General features: G+C 41.7%; 1 pseudogene; it reads left to right on the forward strand.

Moving 5' to 3' along the window:
- The first annotated feature begins 14692 nt into the window (after positions 1–14692).
- LOC132520789 (probable inactive serine/threonine-protein kinase slob2) lies at positions 14693–18391 on the forward strand (annotated as a pseudogene).
- The last annotated feature ends 1101 nt before the right edge of the window (positions 18392–19492 follow it).

Genomic DNA, 19492 nt, shown 5'->3' on the forward strand with positions numbered 1-19492 from the left:
AGGGGTTATAACTATGAGTTTTCTCTTTGCTTTAGCAAGAAGTCTTTCAAACCCTTGTTTGAGGAAGATGAGTCATTTTGAAAAATTGGTGCAATTCCTTCCCTGTAGGGAGGGGTCAGAGGTGGGCTGCTGAAGAGGAGAGGCATTTATTCTTCTAAGAATGGGACCCCTGGGAAAGGGTATAGATCCCATCTCTTCTTTCCTGCTCAAGGTATGTTCTTTCTGTTTCCTCCTCTCTCCTGTGCCATCTACTACTCCTTCTTTACCAAATCATTTCTATCCCTATAAGCGTGCTCTTAAAAATTTCCCTTTGTCCCGATTTCTTCTTCAGTCACCCTCCTATTATTCTGCATCTATTCAAGACCAAGCACACCAGCTTTCTCTTGTTCTTTTACACCCATTCATTCTTCACTTTATCTGGCTCCAGTCTTACTGTCCCTTAGAAATGGCACTTGTCAAGGGCACCAGAGACTTCCACGGAGCAAACTTAATGACCATTTCTTTGTTCTTGCCTATGTGACCGCTAGCGCCTAACACGGCTGAGACCCCTTCTTTTTGAAACACATACCTTTCTTGGTTTCCCATCTCTTGGTATTTTCCCTGTCTCTCTAGCTACTCCCCCTTGGTGTCCTTATTTGACTCTCCCTCCTCAACCAATTCTAAACTTTGGACTTTGTCTGGTTTAGGTCTGAGCTGAATACTCTTTTTTTTTTTCTTTCTCCCTCTCTCTCCAGTGTTTCCTGGTCAGGGTGCTTTGACCATTTGGGGTGGGAAATTCTTTGCTGTGTGGTATGTTCTTGGCATTGAAGGCCTATTAATGGCCCTGGTCTCCAGGCACCTAAATCTCATTTAGACTTTGAGTTTTTCATCAGTTCCCCAGAAGCAGACCCTGAAAAGAGGAATCTGTGCAAGGGGTTTATTAGGAAAGAGCTCCCAGAAGAATCGGAAAGAGTATGAGGGGAAACAAGGCAGAGAAGGAGGGACATTGAGACAGAGGGATATTTCAGGCCAAGTTCCAGCCTCAGACAGATCCCCAGAGAAGCTCTGGGTGTAAATTACACGTCAAGGTTGTCCTGGCTTTGAAGCAGGAGATAGATGGGCTCCAGGTTAGACATTTACAACTGGTCTTCTGTTTACATTTCACGGGGCAGGAAAAAGTGGGCTTCAGGCCGGACACTTACAACTAGCCTCCTGTTTGCATTTCCTGAGACAGGAGATAGGTGGGCTTCAGGATAGGCACTTAAAATCAGCCTCCTGTTTGCGCTCCGAAATGGAAGCAATGACAGAGACGGGGTAAATAGCCAAGCTTTGTCTCTTGCGGATGTATTAAGATAACTGTCATAGCAAGAACAAAGAGGGACAAAACCTTGTTTGAATAAAGTATCAAGGGATCTCCACTCTCCTCTGCCCCTTGGGGCAAGGGAGACATTACGCATGCACAGAAAGGCTCCTTGAGGGTCAAAAGTCAGGGGACAATGCCAGGCCATAATGAGTCGTGCTTCTCCCAGACGCCTTAACGGCGGGATCCGGGCGTGAGGTGGAGAGGTGCCTGCGCACCTATGGGGAGGGTCCTGGCACTAATTAGCCAGGAGGGACAAAGCAAGATGATTGGCCAGAAGGGAAACAAAAACCCGGAAGACTGCCCCCTTATGAAGGACTTAAACTTCCCAAAGGCACGACTCTCTTCTCTGAGTTTGCCCGTGTGTCTTTCCGCATGTACTTTGCTTTTCCAATAAACTTTTTACTTTTCTCTTTACCTTCTGCCTCCTTGCCTGCATTCATTCCTGACAAGGCAGGCAAGGACTGGGGACCCAGGCCCTAGCCTCTGGCCCCTGTGGTCTAGCGGCTACGACTCGCGGCCCGGGAACTGAGATCTTGCTTCCAGCTACTGCTCGCTGCTGCTTGCTGTTGCGTGCGTCCGAAATCAGCTTGAGACAGGGAACTGGGTTTTCATGTCCCTCCTTACATAAGTCATTGCCTAAGGACTGCTCTGTGTGTGTGTGTGTTGGGGACCAGGGTGTTTGGTGTGAGCGGGTCAGATATAAACTCCGAAGCACTTTCAACTCTCCGTGTTTGCAGCAATGCAGGTTAGCAGCTCAAAAGAAATCACTGAAGAAAGTTGCAGGTAGGAGCCCTTAGCAGCAAACAACTCAGAGCTGGGGGGTGGATGCTCAGAGCTGGTAAGGACGATTCCGGGGGAGCCGGGAGGAGCACAAGACAGAATGCGTTACCGTTTTCTGTAATGGGCGTGTGGATGGAACAGGGTGGGTAGAGGCTGAGTGTACAAAGGAGGAGAGGGGAGAGTGCATCCCACTCATGACACTGGTTCCTTGAAGGTCTGTTTTCTGGAAAGTTCTCAGGTGAGTGGCTATGAGAAGACAACTATGAGAGTTACAATGTGAGTTCCTAAGAGCTGTGTTGGCAGAAGCCTGCATCTAGCCTCCTGGTCCAGGAATCACTCTCAGGGATCAGCTAACCATTGTTTGCACTCAGAGGCCAGGCCTCCAGATGCCCTTCACTGCACTTGGCTGGTCTCCTCCCATTTCCCCCCAGGCCTCTCACAAACATGACCCCTTGTGGAGGGAAGTGCAGGTCTTCTACCCACTGTGAGCAATGAATAGGAGTGTCTGTTTTGCTATGTCTTTCAGATTGAGGTATTTTGTTTGTTTATTTATTTTAAAGATTTTTTTTTGATGTGGACCATTTTTAAAGTCATTATTGAATTTGTGACAATCCTGCTCCGGTTTTACGTTTTTGGTTTTATGGTCACAAGGCGTGTGGGATCTCAGCTCCCCGACCATGGATTGAACCCGCACCCCCTGCCTTGGAAGGCGAAGTCTTAACTACTGGACCACCAGGGAAGTCCCCAGATTGAGGTTTTATAATTAAAAAACGACTAACTGGATAACTTAAAAATGGAAAGAGGAAACTTTTCTGTTAAAAGTTAAGAAACTGTTTAGTAAACCATTATACTTGTAAGTCGTACAAGAGTACATGTAAGTACACCACAAGCTGGGAAGAGAGGAAGCTGGATGCTTCATTATGTGGATATATTTTGAAAAGCAGACAGAGGAGACTATTCACCTTCGACTCTAACACCCGAAGGCATCTGATTGTAACGTTTTGATTTACTTCTTTAGGATATTTTTCCATCTATATTTTTTCATATAATGCTTTTCCCTTCGAACATCATAATATAAGCCTTTGCATAGGCTATAGGATCCTCTTGGAAAACAGTATTTGAAATTGCTGCATAACGTGCCTGTTGAGCTTTACTGAACATTTTTGCAACTGTTGGATAGTGAAGGTTTTCATGCTTTTGTTTTATAAATACCACTGCAATGAACAATATCACAGAGGTCTTTGTGTGTGTGTGTGTGTGTGTGTGTGTGTGTGTGTGTGTTGTGGACCACTTTCCAAAATACCTTAGGGCTTGTTGTGGTTTTACAGTAATGAAAATAAAAACAAAAATAAACTAATGGGAGCTAATTAAACTTAAAAGCTTTTGCACGGCAAAGGAAACCATAAACAAGATGAAAAGACCACCCTCGGAATGGGAGAAAATATTTGCAAACGAATCAACGGGCAAAGGATTAATCTCCAAAATATACAAGCAGCTCATGGAGCTCAATATCAAAAAAACAAACTACCCAATCAGAAAATGGGTGGAAGACCTAAACAGACATTTCTCCAAAGAAGACATACAGATGGCCAAGAGGCACATGGAAAGATGCTCAACGTCACTAATTATTAGAGAAATGCAGATCAAAACTACAATGAGGTATCACTTCACACCAGTCAGAATGGCCATCAACAAAAAATCTACAAACAATAAATGCTGGAGAGGGTGTGGAGAAAAGGGAACCCTCTTGCACTGTTGGTGGGAATGTGAATTGATACAGCCACTATGGAGAACAGTATGGAGGTTCCTTAAAAAACTAAAAATGGAACTACCATATAACCCAGCAATCCTACTACTGGGCATATACCCCAAGAAAACCACAATTCAAAAAGACACATGCACCCCAATGTTCATTGTGGGATGAAAAATGTCTCATTTTGGGGGGTAGTTTTCAATGTAACAGTAGATAAGTAATCTAAAGCTTTTGATATATTCAAGGTGCCTGTTCAAAAGGTTATACAAATTTGTTCACTCATCAGAAAATGGATAAGAATGGCTGTTTTAGTGTAATCTTGAGGAGGTTTTCTTTTTTTAAAATTTATTTTATTATTTTTAATCGAAGTACAGTAGATTTACAATGTTGTGTTAGTTTCAGGTGTACAGCAAAGTGATTCAGTTATACATACATATATACCGATTTTTTTCAGATTCTTTTCCCTTATAGATTATTACAATGTATTAAGTGTAGTTCCCTGTGCTATACAGTAGGTCCTTGTTGGTTATCTATTTTATATATGATATTGTTTATATGTGGAATCTAAAAAAATGAACTTATGTACAAAACAGAAATAGACCCTCAGACATAGAAAACAAACTTACGGTTACCAAAGGGGAAAGCCAGGGAGGGGAGGGATGAATTAGGAGTTTGGGTTTAATATATACATACTGCTATATTTGAAACAGGTTTTCTTGAACAGGTCCAAGGACTATTCATTTGTAACCTTAAGATGATTATTATTATTATTTTTTACGGTACGCGGGCCTCTCACTGTTGTGGCCTCTCCCGTTGCGGAGTACAGGCTCAGCGGCCATGGCTCACGGGCCCAGCCGCTCCGCGGCATGTGGGATCTTCCTGGGCCGGGGCACGAACCCGCGTTCCCTGCATCGGCAGGCGGACTCTCAACCACTGCGCCACCAGGGAAGCCCCTCAACTGTACTTTAATAATAAAAAAAAGAAGGTGGCAGAGAGCGTCGTACTAAAATGATCAAGGAACGGTGGGGAGTGAAGAGTAAGCCCGTAGGTACTGCAGCAAGGGGATTAGAGAGTGGTGTATTAGGGTGGTGCACCTCTCAGTGGGAGTCAGAAGTCTTTCGGAAGAGGCAATCAGGTCCAGAAGTGGTAAAAAAAAAAACAGGAAGGGCCTCTCCACTTCAGACCCCATGATATGCAGGATTTAGGAGGAAAATAGTCCTCACTTGAGAGAGTTGTGTGGAAAGAGTCATAGCGGGACAGCCAGGCTTTGTCAGAACAAGAAAGTGAAGGAACTCCTAAAAACATAGGATCTGAGGATTTGGCTGGTAACAGACTGTGAGTTCCAGGGGATACAATGGAAGAGTCTGAGTGATGGAAAAGGAGTAGGCTACTGGGTGTGAATACAAGATGCGCTAAACCATGCAGGGGTGAGAGCCCTGGGACCCAGAGATAAGGAAACTGGGGCTAAGAGAGGTTAAATGACTTAGCTAAGTCACTTAGTTGATATGAAACATCATTTATCTCTATTCTCAAGAATAGGAACTAGCATGAAATCTCCTAGGAGGCACTTAGCAAATGTTTGTTGAATGACTAAATCTACTTATCTCTATGAACAAGTACAGTCATCCAAAGGATTCAGGGAAGAAGAAAACCCTTTATATCAGTTAATTCAACATTTCAGTAAAAACGGGGGTCTTTGAGCCTCAATCACTGTCTCCCTGCCCACAGCTTCTGCCTGGGCAATTCATTTTGCTTGAATTGTATGAGGTTATCAGAGGGCTAGTAGTGTCATCAGCTCACTGAACACAGAAAAATGGAACTGTGGAAATAAGTAATTTCTAAATGCATGGGTGAGTTAATTTCTAAGACAGGATGGATACGAATATGTTCGCTGCCTTTAAAATCACATTTAAATACCCTAGACATGAGAATACAGGTACATTTTTGGAACTTCTGGTTATATTATGTAGTTCATGAATCATCTTAGTCAACTTTTCTGGAAAACAAAGAAGAAGGTGGTTTTGCTCCTCAACCTTTTGATAGTTACGTGTTAACTGACAACAGCCTCACTAATCTGGTTACAGTGATCTCAGCAGTTTTCCAAAGTCTTGGAGTCGGGGAAGTATTTGTAAGCTTTTCCTTGTTACGTAAGTCATACACATAAAAAAAAAATCATTGTCATATCAAAATAGAATCATCCCTTAAACAAAAACCAAAATCTCCATTTTTCTCTACACTCTTTTGATAAATTAAAAATGGGGGGAGGGGTTCTTATATTAAAACATCAATGAAGCCTTGAACAAAATTTAATGTTCGTAGGTTTTCAAAGAGTCTCATATATGAGAATATGTACGGTACAATCAACTACCTTCTGATTTCTCTGTTTTCAAAAGCTCATCCACTGCTTTTCCTCATTATTTTGAGTTTGCAGAGCACTTTAACTGCTTTGTAGCGCTTCTGTGAGTGAAATTGGAGAGTAGTGCTGTCTGTTCAATCACGGAAGCCTAAAGTGTGCTGTTCTATTGTCACACCAAAAGCACATGCTTAGCTGCCAGTCGGACATGATGGGGTATATATGAAACAGAGCGGGACCCTATGGCCCTCCTCCCCATGTCCTCAGCCTGCCTTTTGTCTGTGGAAAACTTTAGCTAAAGAATAAGTTTACTCAGAGAAGTGAGAAAATGCAGAAACAAAGGACAACAGTCAAACAAGACAAAAAAGCAATACTTTAGTCATTAAGCAAAGTCAAGGACCTCTAGTTCCTCTTCAAGGGCTATAGATGATATTCTGAGCCCTATCCTGTGAGCTGTCTTGTAGATTCTGAAACGTCCATCAGGTGGAAGAATTTTATTACATGATGACCAGACTGTAGCCATGACATAAGCTGCCACATTTCTGAAAATTTACCTCAATGAATTGGAAACAAACCGACTCTGGAACTGAAGATTAAATGTATTTAAAACAATCAAGAGGACCCTGATCAGACCACCACATGACCAATTGCAAGATGCCCGTCAGAGCTGCCTGTGCTGTTTCTGCACGTAGCCCGCTCCCTCCATCTATGGAAGCTGTTGCCCACTGATTGTCAGTTGGGGGGGGGCGTTGGCCTTTGGACAGGAGTCCACCCTCCCCCCTGGTTGCTGGCCTCCAAAATAAAGCAAACTTTCCTTTCCACCAGCCTTGCCTCTTTATTGGCTTTTGAGTGGTGAGCAGCCAGACCCTCACTTTCGGTAACGTATGCATGGAGTAGCAGGAAGTATAGCATGGAAGGAAAAACACTACTGAATAGAAGAACAACTTATGATACTTATAAGCATTAACACTTTAATCTAAAACTCCTGGAAAACAATGAAATAATCTGTCCCCTGAACTTACTCTTACACAAAGTGTTGGTCAGGGGACTTCCGGAGGGGTTTTTTGTTTGTACGGATTTTTCTGGTTTTAAGTACATAAATGAAATCCTCTAAGTTTGACTTCCTACACTATATGATTTTCATTTGAAATGTACAAGTTCAAAGGTCATGAGAGCTTATGATGTTATATGTAGAGTCCACGAAAGCATTGTTAGTTGACTTACTCTTAGTATTTTACAATATATTTTATATAAATATATTCATTTTCAAATATAAACATTTTTATCTAAATATATTGTAAATGCACCAATGCCACATCTTCACTGTAGTTCAGGAAGATGGTAGGCCCACGGGTTTGTATTTGCTCACTCGAACAAGCCACCTCTAGCTCTTCTTGGAAAGAGGCATACATACATAAACAAACACATGAGCAAAGAAATAAATGCTAGTTTAAAACAAAATTGGCATTTGACCATGTTCTGACATCACAACAAAACTGGCGTTATTTTCCTCAGGGTTTCTTTTTATGTGTATCAGTGACTCATGAAAATTACAAGATACTCTGCAGAATGGCCAGCATCAAAAAGTCTACAAACAAGAAATGCTGGAGAGGGTGTGGAGAAAAGGGAACCCTCTTACACTGTTGGTGGGAATGCAAATTGATACAGCTACTATGGAGAACAGTACAGAACTTCCTCAAAAAAACTAAAAATAGAATTACTGTATGATCCAGCAATCCTACTCCTGGGCATATATCCAGACAAAACTATAATTCAAAAAGATATATGCACACCAATGTTCACTGCAGTACTATTCACAATAGCCAAGACATGGAAAGAACCTAAATGCCCATCAACAGAGGACAGGATAAAGAAGATATGGTACATATATAAATGGAATATTACTCAGCCATAAAAAAGAACCAGATAATGCCATTTGCAGCAACATGGATGGACCTAGAGATTATCATACTGAGTAAAGTAAGTCAGAGAAAGACAAATACCTTATGATATCACTTACATGTGGAATGTAAGATACAACACAAATGAATCTATTTATGAAACAGAAACAGAATCACAGACCTAGAGAACAGACTGGTGGTTGCCAAGGTGGTGGGGGGTGGGGGAATGATGGATTGGGAGTTTGGGATTAGCAGATGCAAACTATTATGTATAGGATGGATAAACAACAAGGTCTTACTGTATAGCACAGAGAACTATATTCAATATCCTGTGATAAACCATAATGGAAAATAATATTTTAAAAAAGAATGTATATATATGTATAACTGTATCACTTTGCTGTACAGCAGAAATTAACACAACATTGTGAAGCAACTATACTTCAATAAAAAATTACGAGACTCTCAAATTTATAAAAATTAGGAAAAATGTGATTCTTCCTTGCTCTCAAGTCCCCTCAAATTCGATTTTAGAAATAAGTTTACTTGGCTATGTTTATTTCTGATATCATAGAAGAGTTTGATTTCATAATGTCTAACACCTGCCTTTGGCAGAAACACTGATCCTTTTTAAGCTATGAGAGGAGAGAATTTTTTCCAGGCAATCCCCTCTGAATATGTCTTTAACCCCTCCATCCCAGAAAAAGTTCACTGCCATTGTCATTCACTAGTGCAGGACTCATTCTGGGTCTTCCTTCAGCGTTGGCTTAGAGCATGTCCCTGCTTCCCTCCTGTGGCCCAAACACCTGCACACCTGCATCCACACCTTCCCACCTGCATCCACACCTGCACACCCACATCCTTCCCCTCTGGTGTCCGGCTCGGGCTTAGCAGCTACCCCAGTTCTTTGTGTAGCCCTTCCCGAGATGTCCACTGCTCAGCACTGGTGCTGGACCTGGCGCCTGGCACCTGACCTCCCTCCTGGTGGGCCTGCTGTGCCCCGGTCCTCACTCATCCAGGTGTGGGAAACAGACATCTGCAGAAGCTGTTCCTCCATTCATGATAATTTACGAAACAGAGCCAAAAGTTGCCAGGCATTGCCACATCTCATGAGTGCCTTTCACATAATCATACACTTTAAGATGATATTTAAAGAGACAAATCCTGTGTTTAAAAAATTAGCTAACAGCATAGTGCATTCTTTTTTATTTTTAAATTTTTATTTTATTTTTATTTATACAGGTGGTTCTTATTAGTTATCTATTTTATACATATTAGTGTATATATGTCAATCCCAATCTCCCAATTCTCACAGCACTACCACCACTGCCACCACCCTGCTTACCCCCTTGGTGTCCATACGTTTGTTCTCTACATCTGTGGCTCTATTTCTGCCTTGCAAACTGGTTCACCTGTACCATTTTTCTAGATTTCACATATATGCGTTAATATACAATATTTGTTTTTCTCTTTCTGACTTACTTCACTCTGTATGACAGTCTCTAAGTCCATCCACGTCTCTACCAGTGACCCAATTGCCTTCCTTTTTATGGCTGAGTTATATTCCACTGTATATATGTACCACATCTACTTTATCCATTCATCTGTCGATGGGCATTTAGGTTGCTTCCATGACCTGGCTATTGTAAATAGTGCTGCAATGAACATTGGGGTGCATGTGTCTTTTTGAATTATGGTTTTCTCTGGGTATATGTGCAGTACTTGGATTGCTGGGTCATATGGTAACTCTATTTTTAGTTTTTTAAGGAACCTCCATACTGTTCTCCATAGTGGCTGTATCAATTTACATTCATACCAACAGTGCAAGAGGGATCCCTTTTCTCCACAGCCTCTTCAGCATTTGTTGTTTGTAGATTTTCTGATGATGCCCATTCTAACTGGTGTGAGGTGATACCTCATTGTAGTTTTGATTTGAATTTCTCTAATACTGATGTGGAGCAACTTTTCATGTGCCTCTTGGCCATCTGTATGTCTTCTTTGGAGAAATGTCTGCTTAGGTCTTCTGCCCATTTTCTTGATTGTGTTTGTTTTTTTATTATTGAGTTGCATGGGCTGTTTATATATCTTGGAGATTAATCCTTTGTCTGTTGATTCTTTTGCAAATATTTTCTCCCATTCTGAGGGTTCTTTTCATCTTGTTTATAGTTTCCTTTGCTGTGCAAAAGATTTAAGTTTCATTAGGTCCCGTTTGTTTATTTTTGTTTTTATTTCCATTACTCTAGGAGGTGGGTCAAAAAAGATCTTGCTGTGATTTATGTCAAAGAGTGTTCTTCCTATGTTTTCCACTAAGAGTTTTATAGTGTCTGGTCTTAACATTTAGGTCTTTAATCCATTTTGAGTTTATTTTTGTGTATGGTGTTAGGAAGTGTTCTAATTTCATTCTTTCACATGTAGCTGTCCAGTCTTCCCAGCACCATTTATTGAAGAGACTGTCTTTTCTCCATTGTATATCCTTGCCTCATTTGTCAAAGATTAGTTGACCATATGTGTGTGGGTTTATCTCTGGGCTTTCTATCCTGTTCCATTGATCTATATTTCTAGTTTTGTGCAAGTACCATACTGTCTTGATTACTGTAGCTTTGTAGTATAGTCTGAAGTTAGGGAGTCTGATTCCTCCAGCTCCGTTTTATTCCCTTAGAATTGCTTTGGCTATTTGGGGTCTTCTGTGTCTCCCTACAAATTTTAAGATTTTTTGTTCTAGTTCTGTAAAAAATGCCATTGGTAATTTGATAGGGATTACAGTGAATCTGTAGATTGCTTTGGGTAGTATAGTCATTTTCAAAATATTGATTCTTCCAATCCAAGAACATGATATATCTCTCCATCTGTTTGTGCCATCTTTAATTTCTTTCATTGGTGTCTTATAGTTTTCTGAGTACAGGTCTTTTACCTCCTTAGGTAAGTTTATTCCTAGGTATTTTATTTTATTTTTTGCAATGGTGAATGGGATTGTTTCCTTAATTTCTCTTTCTGATCTTTTGTTGTTAGTGTATGGGAATGCAAAAGATTTCTGTGCATTAATTTTGTATCCTACAACTTTACCAGATTCATTGATTAGCTCTAGTAGTTTTCTGGTGGCATATTTAAGGTTATCTATGTATAGTGTCATGTTGTCTACAAACAGTGACAGTTTTACTTCTTTTTGGATTCCTTTTATTTCTTTTTCTTCTCTGATTGCTGTGGCTAGCACTTCCAAAACTATGTTGAATAATAGTGACAAGAGTGGACCTTCTTGTTTTGTTCCTGATCTTAGAGGAAATGCTTTCAGTTTTTCACCATTGAGAATGATGTTTGCTGTGGGTTTGTCATGTATGGTCCTTATTATGTAGGGGTAGGTTCCCTCTATGCCCACTCTCTGAAGAGCTTTTATCATAAATGGGTGTTGAATTTTATCAAAGGCTTTCCCTGCATCTATTGAGATGATCATATGGTTTTTATTCTTTAATTTGTTAATATGGTATATCACATTGACTGATTTGTGCACATTGAAGAATCCTTGCATCCCTGGAATAAATCCCACTTGATCATGGTGTATGATCCTTTTAATGTGCCATTGGATTCTGTTTGCTAGTATTTTGTTGAGGATTTTTGCATCTATATTCATCAGTGATTTTGGTCTGTATTTTTTTTTTTTTTGTAGTATATTTGTCTGGTTTTGGTATCAGGGTGATGGTGGCCTCGTGGAATGAGTTTGGGATTGTTCCTTCCTCTGCAATTTTTTGGGAAGAGTTTAAGAAGGATGGGTATTAGCTTTTCTCTAAATGAGTGAATGAGGGTAAGGAGCAATAGAAGGCCAGACCCAGCAGCTGATTTCAAATACTAAGGTGTGATATGGCCATCAGACCCTATGATACAGATCATTTTGTCTTCTCTTAAAAATATCCACTTTAGTCTGTGCAAGGTTGGCCCACGCACAGCCCTAGTGTGGGAAAGCAAACTTGCCTGGGTCTCAGTGATGCTCCTTCCCTCCAGCTGGCTAGAGGAACGCTAAGCCAATGCTTTTCTCCGCAAAACCAATACGTTTATATTTGGTTTGTCATTTATCAACCTCTGAGTAACTTGTTCGAGGTAGAGTGATGGAGTTGAGAGAGGGGTTGTTTTGAGGGAAGTTGGAGGGCTGCCCAGGCAGGCTGTCTCCTGAGTGTCATTGTCCCAGCAGGGCTGCCCTGTCCTAAGTCTGGGTCTTTGCCTTGCACAACATTGATATTTCACTCAGTGTGGAAAGGACTGTATAATCAAACCCACAAGACTGACAAATATGAACCAAGATCCCAAATTATTCATTTACAATGAAAAATATAACTGGGGAGCAGGTGAGAAATTCATATTAGCTGGGGAGTGTCTTCTGACTGCTTTAGGGAAACGTGTAGGAAAGAAGTGTTTAAATCCCAAGATGGATGCAGGACCCAGATGAAGAGAAAGTGATGAGCATCACTGAGCCACGAGACAGATGCTCTACTGCCCTGGTTCCCAAGCTGCCATGCAGCTGTATACTCGTGCTCAGAGGCCCTGGATGGCCCTTTCTCCAGACAAGGCAAAATAAACTGTCAGGTCTCCAATGTCCGCATTAGAATGATAATCCAGGACACCTCGATTGGACTTCCATATCTGCAAATTCCTGCAGCCCTAAATTGGTTTGCATTAATTGCTACATTTAGCTAATCTCATCCATGATGTATTAACTCAGTAATTTCATTCTTATAAAATGGTGACATTATTTATAGGTTTTGGGGTGGGGGTCTGGGCTTTGCTTCTCACGTTGATAACAGTTTTTGGGGGCTTGGTCCACACTCCCTATAAGTACTAATTGATAATTATCCTTAAGCAGTGCCTTTCAGAACACCAGTCTCAATGCATTAGTGTGTCATAAAATCAGATGAGAGGGTTCTGATCAGTGGCTTAAAATGAAATAAAATAAGAAATATTAGAATTTATGGCACATGGTTAGGTAAATATTGTTTTATATGTACTTTGTGTACTAGGTTGTGATGTAAAACGTTTTTCTGCCTCTAGGTTGTGGTTAAAAAAACTTATAAACCCCTCCCTAGAACTCAGAGCATCATCCTCTGCCTTAGAGAGCAAGATGCTCTTTGTATAGGAAGGTGTTAGAAAATTTATGTACAGAAAACCTTTGCTCAGAAGAGCTCTGTTATTGAGGGGACAGTCTACACTCTGTGACAGAGACCTGTAGAAACATCCCATATTGACGGTGTGTGATAGGACATAAAAAAGAGGTGCAAGGCATGTCAAGCCAAGTGTGAATGAGAAATCAGCTGAGAGGAAAGAGTTTTGGACGCTGGCTGGTCACTGCTTTTGAGACAGGTGATACCTGCTAGATTCAGCCAGTCAAAACGAAAAACGAGATTTTCATATGAAATTTAATTTTCTTAGGAAATTGTTTTCATAAGCACAAAAATGCAGCATATATTTGTGCACTCAAGATAAGTGTTTGGCAAACTCTTTGAGGCGCAAATACATCTTATTTTTTCCTCTGGAGCGCAGTTTATTACATAGCGCTAATGTGTCCATGGACAGGTTCTGCTGAGTATTGCAGATGTCAGACTGCATTATCCATCCATCCATCCATCCATCCATCCATCCATCCATCCATCCATCTCTTCATCCACCTCCATCCATCCATTTCTTTCCATGTGTGTCATCTGTCCATCCATCCATTTGTCCATCCATACACGTGTGTGTCCATCAATCCATCCATTTATCTGTCCATGCATGTGTCCATCCATTCATCCATCCACCTTCATCCATCCATTTGTCTGTCCATACGTGTGTCCATCAGTCCATCCATCCATTTTTCCATCCGTATGTGTGTCCATCCATCTGTTTTTCTGTCCATATGTGTGTCCATTTGTCCATCCATCCACTCCTTCCTTGTTGAGTACCTATATACTCTGTGCAAGCAGTTTGCCCTCTTATTGTGTATTTTCAACATGAGAAAGTCTTAGGTTGGCTGGGAATTTGAAAGTTATTTGATGTAGTTCTTATCAGATGAATGCATCTTCTCTATAGCTGTCCTGGCAGGTGGTAATTGAGGTTTTTGCACTCACAGGAACACACCCCTCCGACTGAGAAAGTTCCTTCTTGTGTTTCTTTTTCACTAGCTCCCCTCAGAAGCCTCTTGTCTGACTCTCGTACAGATAAGGATTCTGAAGAGCTGCTCTCCACCTACTCGCCCCTTCCAATTCCCGAGCCAGTTCCTCAGCTGGCTAGTTTCTGAGCTAATTTTATTCCAGCCTGATGACATATTAAGATTTGCATCCCCATCAGAGGATGGGATCAAGACCGTGGCTAATGTCAGGCAGGTCTAAGGTGTGTCCCTATCCCAGGCTACACCTTTCATGTTCCCACTCTGCTGCCCAGCTCTTGTGCCTCTGCTTCTCTCTGGTTTTCCCTTGGGATTGACACCCCAGTCTAAATCTCACCTTGACTGGGGCCCTGACAACCTTCCGGTCCTTTCCCATCTGTCTTTCCCCAGCTATTGGATGGATGGATTCAACCTGAATGGTCCTCCCCATGACGCTGTGATGCCGCTATCTGCTACTGCAGGTGGAACCTTGGGCTCTGGTACCATCTGAGACTGAGTCTAAGCTAGCCATGGTCCCCTGAGCATTCTAATCTAGATCCTTGGTTTATTTCTTTGAGTCCAGTCCCAACGCCAGCAGAGTCCAACTCTGGTACCCTCTTCTGGATTTCTCTGCCTAGTCTTATCATGGAAGTTCCAGCCTGCCTCTCCATGAGTCTCTCCAAGGTATGCATATTGGTTCTAATTCTCCATATTGGTTCTAATTCCAGCCCAAGAGGCCACGTCTAAGAGAGCTCTTCATATATTTGAAGATGTTTACTGTTTCAATTTCCTCTTGCCACCTAACAAACTGCCTCAGCTCAGCACAATCACAGTAACTTTTTCTGCTAATGATCTTGCAGTCGGGCGAAACTAAGCAGGGAAAACCTCATTTTTGCTCCGTGTGGTGTCAGCCAGGGTAGCTCAGTGAAGTAAGGATCTACATCCAAGTGGCTCACTTACGTGGGCTGGCAGGGAATGCAGTCAGGGTGGCTGACTGGGTGCCTCAGTTCTGCTGCGTGTGGGCCTGTCCTTGTAGCTGCTTGACAGTCCGCCTAACAGGGTGGCTGGGTTCTAAATGGGAGGAAACGGAAGCTGCCAGTCTTCTTAAAGACTGGGCCTGGGAACTTCCCTGGTGGTCCAGTGGTAAAGAATCCGACCTGCAACGCAGGGAACTCGGGTTCCATCCCTGGCCAGGGAACTAAGATCGCACGTGCGGCGGGGCAACTAAGCCCACGCACCACCGCTACTGAGCTCACGCGCCTCAACTAGAGCCCGCGTGCTGCAAACCACAGAGCCCACGTGCCCTGGAACCGGTGTGCCACAACTAGAGAGAAGCCCTCACGCCACAATGAAGAGCCCGCACGCCGCAACAAAAGATCCCACATGCCTCAACGAAGATCCCACATGCCACAACTAAAACCTGACACAGCCAAAAATTAATAATAAAATAAATCTTAAAAAAAAAAAAAAGACTGGGCCTGGGACTGGCACTGTTTCACTCTCCCTGCATTCTCTTGGTCAAAGTTGTCATAGAGTCAGCCCCAGATTCAAGGGGGGGGGAATTTAGCTCCCCTTCTTCTTCTTCTTTTTTTTTAGAGGAAAATACTAATACTTTTTTTTTTGCGGTACGCGGGCCTCTCACTGCTGTGGCCTCTCCTGCTGTGGAGCAAAGGCTCCGGACGCGCAGGCTCAGCGGCCATGGCTCGTGGGCCCAGCCGCTCCGCGGCATGTGGGATCCTCCCGGACCGGGGCACGAACCCGTGTCCCCTGCATCGGCAGGCCGACTCTCAACCACTGCGCCACCAGGGAAGCCCCTAATACATTTTATTAATACATTTTACATGACTTGTAAACTTCCACTGAAAACAATTTTCCTATACCATAAGCAGACAAAATTTGAAAGGAGGTATTTAAAGTGTATAAATATTTCAAATGATTAATATCTAGAATATATAAAGGAGATTTGAATAAATGAAATAAAGTAAAGGAACCAATAGAAAGTAATGCTTAGAAGGTGTGACTGTAAACTCGGAGAAGAATAAACCCAATAGCGAATAAAGTATATGAAAAGATATGCAACCTTGTAATAAGGGAATTCAAATTAAAAGGAGATAACATTTCAGAACTGTCAGATGTCATATATTTTGATGGTGATGTAATTTTGCATGTTGGCCAACGTATGGAGAAAAAAGGATCAGATGTAATTTTAGTGAGAAGGAGATTTGCAAAACACTTAATCATTATGTAGTACACCTGAAACTAATATATTATATGTCAATAACAACTCAATGAAAAAGAACATTTGTGAGATACTTTACAGTCAGATTTTGCAATGTCTCATTTGAAGATCATTTCAAAATGCTCTATAACCCTAAATTCTATTCCTAAGAATGTGCCCCAGAGAAATTCCTGTGTGTGATAAAGCTTTTACAAAAAGACACACTGGTAGCTCTGTTTCTTGATGGAGGGACTTGACAAAGATCTTGCAGCCACTTGTAACCCACCTCAGATCCCAGAGGTGCATCTTGTCCTGTTGCCTTGCTTCACCCCTCCTCCCAACCCTTCAGGCTTTTCTCAGCTGGAAAGCCCTTGTCCCTTTCCCACTACTTTATATGGCATCAATCCAAGTCTTATCAAGGTGCCAACAGCATTTGCTTGAACAGCTATAATCACAGTCATGCCAGGAGTTGCGATGGGTGTAGTGAGGCTGAGATGACTAAGACACAGACCCTGTCCTTAAGGGAACCATAGATTAGAAAAATACTGTTTTTTCCCCTCCTCTGATCTAGTTTTAATCTCTCCCCCACCAAGTATCCTACCAAGAACATAATGCAATATTTTAATATAAGCGTATTATGGAATATAGAACAAGATTTTCACCTCCTGTCTATAAAAGCTTACATCGTTCTTGATACAACCCAAGGCCATGTTAACTTCCTTAAAGGTTACATTTCATTGTTAATTGACACTGAACTTTATTATTGATTATGCCTCTAAGTCTTCTTTTCCTAATGTCCTCTTGGTATGGCATGGCACTTGTATCTCATGCTCAGCTGAATTTTCGACTCAATTCAGCTACTTCGAAGATGTCTTTGTAAAGTTTCACCTTGTTAGAACTAAACTACTGCTTTAGCCTATAAGATAATTTAGATCATCATCTCTTGTCTAACATGGTAATGTTCAGTCAACCCAAAGTTGATGTTTGTGCTCTTAGGTGGTCAGGCAAATAATTGACAAAAATGTTAAATAGACTGAATGTAGAGCCCTGTGACCTGCCACTGGAGATCTTTCTCGGGTGACACAGGAATCACCACTCAGCTCTCCAACTGTTGTGCCCCAGTTGGAAAAAATTCCTTTGGCCCAATAGCGTGTCATGAAAATAACACTTTCAAGGGTTAACTCTATCACTCATCTCTTTAAAAAGTTTATACGAATATCCAGTCAACACCAACAGGGTTATCTCCCTTGAAATGTTATCTATACGGGTTTCCAAGTAGACCACAGGGCTGTATACTGTCTTGGAATGTCCTCAGGAGGCTCCGTCATTGAGCAGGTAACACAGTAAACATCTCAGAGTCCTTTCTTTCAAATGGAAGAGGGGAAGGCAGAGATAAAAGGAACTCTTCAAACTTCACCTTCTTTCCTTGTGGCTTGTGGTCTCCTCCTCCTCTGCCCCCTCCAAAGCCTCCCTGGCCTCTGCCACCAAATCCACCTGGGCCACCTGGGCCACCACCTCGCCCTCTGCAGCCACCTTCACCCTTAGGCTTGGCTCAGTCCAAAGTAACTTTGTTTCCATCAATTTCACCATCTTCCATGGCCTCCTTGACAGCGTTGGCATCTTCCTCGCTGTTGAGTTCTACAAAACCAAAGCCCTTGGAGGATCCAGTCTCCCGGTCAGTGACTATCCTTGCACGAATACTCCTTTAATGTCTCTTCTGTAGTATCCTCAGACAGACCTTTAACAAACAGAGTTTGGGATGGTTGGCTTCTTGCATTAGGTGATCCCCTGGGTCCTTGCAACTCCAGCCTGATTGCTCTGCCCTCAATTTCCCTTTTATTAAATGAATTTAAGGCTTCTTTAGCATCTTCAAATGAAGCAACTTCTACGGTAGTTCCCAGATCTTGCAACCCAATAGCCCTGTCGGGGAAGGAAAAATGATCAGGAAAATATAACATTTTCTCAGTGAAAATGTATTGTGTCCCAATCAGCCCTACTCCTTTTTCACACTCTTACCGACTTAAAAATATCATTTCGTATTTTGGTGATTTCTTTTCTCAGAAGTTAGTTTGATTGAGGTACAGTTCACATACAACAAATGACACCCATTTAAAATGTATAATTTGACATATGATATCACTTATATGTGGAATCTAAAATATGATACAAATCAACATATCTATGAAAAAAAACCAGACACGGATACAGAGAACAGACTTGTGGTTGCCAAGGGGGACGGGAATGGGAGAGGGATGGATCGGGAGGTTGGGATTAGCAGATGCAAACTATTATATATAGAATGGATAAACAACAAGGTCCTACTGTATAACACAAGGAACTATATTCAATATCCTATAATAAACCATAATGGAAAAGAATATGAAAAAGAATATATATATATATATGTATAGCTGAGTCACTTTGCTGTACAGAAGAAATTAATACAACATTGTAAATCAACTATACTTCAATAAAATTTAAAAAATAAAATGTATAATATGATGCATTTTGACAGGATTATGTATAGACCCTTGAAACCACCACCATAACTGGGACACAGGACATTTCCACCACCTTCCAAGGTTTCCTCATTCCCCTTCTCCTTAACTCTTCCCTTCCATCCCTGGTCAGCGGTCTGAACTCCCTTCTGTCACCATAAGTTACTTGCTTTATCTAGAGCGTGTTACAGATGGAATTACACAGTATGTACTTTTTTTGTGTTTGCCTTCTTTCACTCAACACAATGATTTTGAGGCTTATCCATGTCGCTGCTCTCCCAGGACTGTGTTGCTTTTTACTGCCGAGTGGTATTCTGTTGCAGGGATAGAACACACTTTCTTTCTTCACTTCCTGTTGGTAGACATTTGTTTCTAGTTTTGAGCAATGATGAATATAGCTCTTTTGAATATTCATGTCTGAGTCTTGGTGTGGACATGTGTTTTCATTTCTCTTTGGTACCTAGATGACTTCTCCTTTTTTGGATTTTTATGTTGCTTTGTTTTCTCACCAGACTCTTCCTACCTAGAGTTAACACCACCATTC

This window comes from Lagenorhynchus albirostris, chromosome 5 (genome assembly GCF_949774975.1).
Source record: "Lagenorhynchus albirostris chromosome 5, mLagAlb1.1, whole genome shotgun sequence".
NCBI classification, from domain to species: domain Eukaryota; kingdom Metazoa; phylum Chordata; class Mammalia; order Artiodactyla; family Delphinidae; genus Lagenorhynchus; species Lagenorhynchus albirostris.